This window comes from Engraulis encrasicolus, chromosome 8 (genome assembly GCF_034702125.1).
Source record: "Engraulis encrasicolus isolate BLACKSEA-1 chromosome 8, IST_EnEncr_1.0, whole genome shotgun sequence".
Classification (NCBI taxonomy): domain Eukaryota; kingdom Metazoa; phylum Chordata; class Actinopteri; order Clupeiformes; family Engraulidae; genus Engraulis; species Engraulis encrasicolus.
The window spans coordinates 12,870,108-12,877,607 of record NC_085864.1 but is presented as its reverse complement, the minus strand read 5'-3'; positions in this window follow the sequence as shown (position 1 = coordinate 12,877,607).

Here is a 7,500-nt window from a genome sequence, read left to right as displayed (position 1 = left end):
GGGGGCGGGACGAGTGACAGCGTCCGATCTATTTTGAATTTGGAGACTCATTCGAGAGACAGAGGGCAAGCGCGAACAGCAATGCTGCTCTGCTGGGTGGAGAATTGTTATGTTCTCATTAAACCAGTCATTGCATTATGCAGGAGTTGCAGAGGGTGTTTTGGAAGTATGTGATTTAATCAGCAACCGTTTGTGATAATGTAAAGCCTAATAGTTATGAGGCTACTGTTTGGAATTAGAGGGAAAATGAGCTTTGCTTTTGATCTGAGAAATCGCTAGTTAGCATGCTAACATGCCAAGCAATGAAATCCAGTAAAGTAGCTGTTAGTCAGTCCCTCCAGGATTTTGCACTGGGATTTTGTGATTTTTGCGGTCAAAATGTCTGATTTTGTGGCGGCATTTTCTCATTTTTTGCAAAGATTTTGCACCCCTTTCTGGGTTTTTTTGGTAGGCCTAACTGAAAACCACAGTCAGTCTAAGCAGGCTTAAGATGTGCACGTCTCCCGCCAGCTTCATAAGAACAATGTTTCACTGTCGGCTACTGTGATAAGCGGTGGGAAATATAGCCTATGCGATGTCATCTCAACGTGGAGTTCCGTGCATGCGATTTCATCTGGGTCAGTCAGAAATGGCAGTTTGCTTTAGCGCCGGGAAGAGTGTTTTTTCAAACAACAAAACTGGTTCATCATAGGCAGGTATGCATGGCTAAACTGACTTTACTGTTTGCCAAGTGCTTTCGTTTTCCTCTCGAAATACCACCGGGCGTCACTACAGTTGACCTTGCGCGAGTAAACCCATTAAAATATAGGCATAGACTTCAGTGTCTTTCAGAGCAATATGAAGCGGCTTTGCTATTAAACAAAATACTTTCCTGATGTCTACTCTACTAAAATAAGCTGCATTTTGTCAAATATTTGGAGACCTCGCCTTGCCCTTTGTGCAGAGTGCTTTTGAGAAGCGCCTCTCTCTCGCTCTCTCTAGTTCTCTCGCTCACACACACACAAGCGACGCTTGCACTCTTCGCAAGACCATGTCACTTGACTGATCTTGTTGGATAGACCAGCCAAACTTGCAAGCCAGATAGCCAATAGTTTCGATTGTGCTGCTTGTAGAGGAGGCAAAACTGGTACAATTTAGGCTGCATTAAAGCATACACGTTAACTTTCACGTTGTGCGATGGATGGAGACAAGTTTGGAATCGCTCCCTCTCTCTCCCTCTCTCGCTCACACACACGCGCGACGTAATTCTCTGCACTCTTCGCAAGACCATACTGTCACTTGACTCGTCTTATTGGATACCAGCCAAACTTGTAAGCTAGATAGCAAATAGTTTCGATTGTGCTGCTTGGACTGGAGGTAGGCCTATTTAAACTGTTAAAATGTAGGCTGCATTAAAGCAACCACACGTTTCAACGTTCACGTTGTGCGATGGGTGGAGACAACTTGGGAATCGCTATAAGTTAGAGATTTTTTTAAAACATAGGCTGGCAAGATGTAAATGACCTGCACTGCTTGAAAAAGACGATCGACTATGTGCCTCAGGCATCTTAAATAGGCTACTAAAAACTAATAGGCGGATGGCGGGCGGATTCGGTTTTGGAAATTGGAGAAAACACATTAGGGCGGGTGGATAGCGGGTGGATTAGAAATTCTGAGAAGCGGTTGCGGATGAAATAATACGTCAACCGCGCACCTCTACTGCACACATTTAGTGTCACTGAAGTTTGAACAACATACTGGAGCAACATACTGGATGCCAGCTGCCTATAAACTCCACAGAATGTTGAAGGGGACAAAGGGGAAATTTTGCGGGGAAAATGCGGCTTTACAGGAATTACGTGGCATCGTGAAATTATGCGGAATATCATTGAATTTGCATGAATCCACGCGATCGCTGAATCGCGAAAAACTGGAGGGACTGGTTAGTAGCCTACTCACTAACACCCACCTGACATCATAATACTTGCTTAGGTTGACAAGCAATGTAAAGTAAGACTGGTGCCATGTTTAAAACAAGTTTAGCTGCCATATCTCCTTCCATCCACTTGAATGAATTACCTGCTTGTTGTAAGCTTATAAAAAAAAACATTGTTTTCCAGACCAGAATGACATATAGGCCTACATTAATCATGTAACAGAACCATGCACAGCATGTTTTCATGCTGAGTGATGTAGTATTGCAGACAAGTGAGGCTATTTACTATATTTTGTATATTATGAAATTCAAAAGCGTGACAGCTTTTCTCCCTTTCTCTCACCCTGTCCCTCCAGTTCAAACACATAGATAGCCCCCTTCTCATTCTCCTACTCACAAATGCACCACTATTTCCAGTACAGAAATGAAATTGGTTTGGAATCATAGACAGCACAAATGTGTAGCTTATTAAAATTGTTATGCTGCCATGCTTTGTGATGCTGTAGGTAGTGTAGATAGGCTATCAATGCAGACCTCATTGGTAGGCCTATTGTCTACACATGCATTTGACATGCCACTCTCCTGGCATTTCAATTCCATTTTACAATTCAAACACATTGATAACCTCCCTCTCATCTGGGGTTGGGGGCACCACCACCATTACATCCAAGACACCACACAGTGAAGGTACTTTCATGCGACTCAATCTGATGTGTTGGTCGGCTGTCCAAAAGAACCAGAAATCCATTTGATGCAAAACAGTTATTGTTCTTGATGCTATTTAGTTAAGCTTACTACCGGTATTACTCTTGTGTTCTGTAAGGTATAAAAAAAAGGGGGGGGCGCCAGAACTCAAACTCGCCTAGGGCGCCAAATAAGCCAGAACCGGCCCTGCACACACACACACACACACACACACACACAGAGGACACAACACAGATGTCGCAGGCAATGCCCACACCTCTCAAGAGGCTCTCGCTAGCATGCACCACCGTTTCACGCACGCACGCACACACACACACTGTTACACACATGTAATATCCTCTGAGGTTCAAAGCGCTATTGAAGGAAGATGAACTTTACATACACTCATTCTCATCCAAGCACACAGACACACACACACACACACACACACACAGTGTTGATAAATGTCTACACAGTTTTTGTGATGTAAAATAAATGACAGAAAGACAATTAATTTCTCAATTTTGTCCACCTTTAATCTAAACTATGAACCTGCACAATGCAATTTACAAACAAACTCAAAGCTTTAAAGGGAAAAAATGATCATAAAAAAACTCAAGATCAGCAACCCTTAAATTAATACTTTGTGTTGCAGAACCTTTGGCTTTCATTACAGCACTCAGTCCTTTGGGTAAGAGTCTATCAATATCTTTCCACTCCTCTCTGGCAAAGCACTCCAAATCTGATGGATTGCGAATGCATCTCCTGTGCACAGTCCTCCTCAGATCACCCATTATATGTTTATTGGGATTTGGGTCCGAGCTCTGCCTGGGCCTAGTCTGGCGATGCCATCCTATGTACTCCACCCCAAGATTTTGGCTCCGCACATCGTCTGGCAAAAGCCTCGAGATCGGTTCTCTCAGTGTTTAGCCAATCAGCAAACAGTTGAGAGTGGTGACGCAGAACTCACCCGCGAGGTCCGTTACTGATTGGTTAAGGTAACTATATTCACACCTTTGTTTTGTTAATTATATGCTTTTGCTAATAAAGCATAATACGGGTTTTCATTTGAATTCGGAACTCCAATGAATGTAAATGGCAGAGTAAGATCAGACCATCTCTCACCATCCACGGAGACGGATTACTCTACCAAGATCAGTTGAAACTGGGGAAAAAAATCTAACAACAAAACAGATTTTTTTCCCCAGTTTCAACTGATCTTGGTAGTAGCATACAAATGGATGGATTGTGGCCTGCACTGGTTGTTCCAGTGAAATGATTGAATAGCATCTTGAATTATAAAACTATAGTTTTAAAAACGTTCCTGGTTCAAGGGAGTCAGTCAAGGATAATGTCAAGAACATCCATTGCCAGTTTGCCACAACAGAGATGTACCATCATGAAGCTGAGAACCTGTTGAAAAGGTTTGAATCTGCAAGAACTATTCCAGGTACTCAAAAACTACACAGCTTCTGCCCATTGTCAATGGACACAGTGGAAGTTAGGCCATTTTCAGCATTCAGAGAAGGCAGAGTTGAAAGAGTGAGCTCAGTAAAGGAATGTGTTACATTTTCAAGCATCAAAGGGTATGTTGTAGCTGTATATGATGGCAACTGGTGGCTAGCATGTGCTGAGGAATGTATGCCGAGCACTGGAGAGGTGAAACTGAACTTCCTGCATCCTCATGGGCCATCTCCATCCTTCACTTTTCCCTTCAGACCAGATAGTCTTGTCATGGATCATCAGGATGTGCTTCTAGTAGTGGAACCTNTAACTGCAACGGGACGTTCTTATACATTATCTACAAAAGACACAGCTGCTGCTTCAAATGCACTGGTAGAGTACAAAATGAGAGTGTAGCCATTGATTATCTCTTTAAAGTACGGTAAAGGGAAGATGGCACAGGTACACAGAGAAGGAATGTTCAAAAATTCACATATCATCATTTGGTGTGTATAAATGGATATCTGCCTTAGTTTCTGAAACCTGGGACCATGGACACTGACCATTTTTGTTTTGTTTTTGTTTTGTCATGTGATGCTACTATGGTATTACCATATTATTAGTAAGTGGTCTGTATGACGCCATATTTGTGAGTCAAATTCTCTCTGAAATGAATAACAAACCGAACACCAGCATTTTAGGTGCTGCTCATGACATTGCCGGCTACGTTTGGACAAGGAACTGGCCATTTTAAAATATAGGTTTTTTAGATATTCAATTTTTAATTTTTCAATTTATCATAATTCATATTCTGAGAGTAGTTTTATTCCAAGGTGATTGTGTAATATGTAGAGCCAGAAAAGAGCTTTCAAACAACACCACAGGCATCTTTTTGTGACTAACACTGACTGATATATTCAAGGCTGAATGTATAGTGTCCTACCCTCACATGTAAACCTTTCCTAGTCTGTTTCTCCCTTAATATTAGTGTCAGATTCAAACCAATGCAGTTCTGGGGTGCTACCTTGCTACTGAAAAGGCACACCAAGTATGATCGAAATCCGGGTCGGTCGGGTCCCAAAGTGTCTGATTTCACGTGAAATGACCCAGCCTGATTGAAGGAGTCAACAGTCTGCTTTTCGCCCAGGCTAGGCTGGGCCATTCCAAAGCCTAAAACCGGGGCAGCCGTGGCCTAGCGGTTATCATGACATCATGACAACATTCTACAGAGGAACCATAGAGAGCGTCGTGTCCAACTGCATCACAGTGTGGGGAGGAAGCTGCACGGAGAAAAACAGGAAGACACTCCAGCGTGTTGTGAACACAGCGAAGAAGATCATTGGAGTACCACTCCCCTCCCTGCAGGACATTTACATTTACACCACACGCCTCACCCGGAAAGCACTGATGATCATCAAAGACACAAGCCACCCTGCACACAAACTGTTCAGCCTCCTGCCCTCTGGAAAGAGGTACAGGCGCCTCCGTTCCCGTACCACCCGGCTGGCGAGCAGCACAATGCACCAAGCGATCAAGATGCTGAACACTCAACCCACTCTCCCTCCACTGTCAGCCTCTAGCCAGCAAGGCCACTGACAACCCCCCCCCCCACTGTCAGCCTCTAGCCAGCAAGGCCACTGACAACCCCCCTCCCCATCCCCCACCACCATATCTGCGACTGAACATTCCACCTGCACTACTATACTTGTGACTGAACTTTCAACCTGCACTAACTCAAAACATGCACACACACACACACACACACACACACACACAAACACACACACACACACACACACACACACACACACACACACACACACACACACACACACACACACACACACACACACACACACACACACAAGCACACTGCACTTTCTGCACTAAACCCAACATACACACACTGACACACACACACACACACACACACACACACACACACACACACACACACACACACACACACAGACACACGAACACACACACAAGACGCACACCGCACCTTCTACCTGCACTAAACACATACACACACACACACACACACACACACACACACACACACACACACACACACACACACACACACACACACACACTGCTGCTGGTGTACTTGACAGACCTTTTTATATTTATTTTCTTCAAAATGCTACTATTACCATGTCAGAACGCTATAAAGGACTTTTTTTAGGAAAAAGCACAAAAACACAACAAATACCTCTTAATGTATGTCCTCTACAAGTCTTCTGTTGTCCAGTCTTGCACTTTAAATGTCTGTATGAGCACTGTCTATGTCCATACTGTCTTAAGTCCATGTATAAGTACTGTCTATGTCTATACTGTCTATGTCCTTACCTTAATTAGTCTATGTCTGTATGGGAAAGCAAGAAATGTAATTTCAAATTCTTTGTATGACCAGTGCATGTAAAGAAATTGACAATAAAACCTACTTGACTTGTTAGAGAGTTGGTTTTTCAATCTAGGGATTGCAGGTTTGACTCCCCCCTGACCTCTCCCTACATCCATGGCTGAAGTACCCTTGAGCAAGGCACCTAACCCCACATTGCTCCGGGGACTGTAACCAATACCCTGAAAAATAATAACTGTAAGTTGCTTTGAATAAATGAAAGCGTCAGCTAAGTGCAATGTAATGTAATGCATATGCATAGATTAAGTTCCTCTTCATCTTCAACTTTCTAACAGGGGGGTGAAGATTCTTCAGAACGACCATTACCCTAATGCACACGCCTAAATCAACCATAGAACGGCTTCAACAGAATAAGATTGGGATTTTGGAATGGCCCAGAGAGAGTTCAGACATGTATATCCACCCGTTGGGTGATCTGAAGAGGACTTTGCACAGTGCAATTTGTCAGATTCGGAGGGCTTTTCCGAAGAAGAGTGGGCTAATATTGCCACATTAGGATGTTCCACGCTGATAGACCCCCAGCCACGAAGAGTGCCGTAATAAAAGCCAGTTGCTGCAAAAATTTATTAAGTTATGGTTGTGCATATTTATGCAACGATGTTAAAAAAATCTACCCTTAAAGCTTTTAGTTCATTTTCCCACTTGCTTTGTATAGGTTATAGTTTATATTACATGTGAAAAAAAGTGGGAAAAAGTATTTGTCTTTCTGTCCTTTATTTATATCACAAAAAACGAGATTTTTAAACAGGGGTGCGTAGACTTTTTATAAGCACTGTACACACACAGACACACGCACATGCACACACAAACACACACACACGCGCACACTTCCCTGTAGATGGATAGCTCACCGTTAACCTCTGACCGTGTGTGTGTGTGTGTGTGTGTGTGTGTGTGTGTGTGTGCGTGCGCGCAGGTGCTACTGAGTGTGCTAACAACCAGCTGCTCTTTCTTCCTGTGCCCACCTGCAACCCATCTCACTCACACACATACACACACACACACACACACACACACTCTCTCTCTCTAC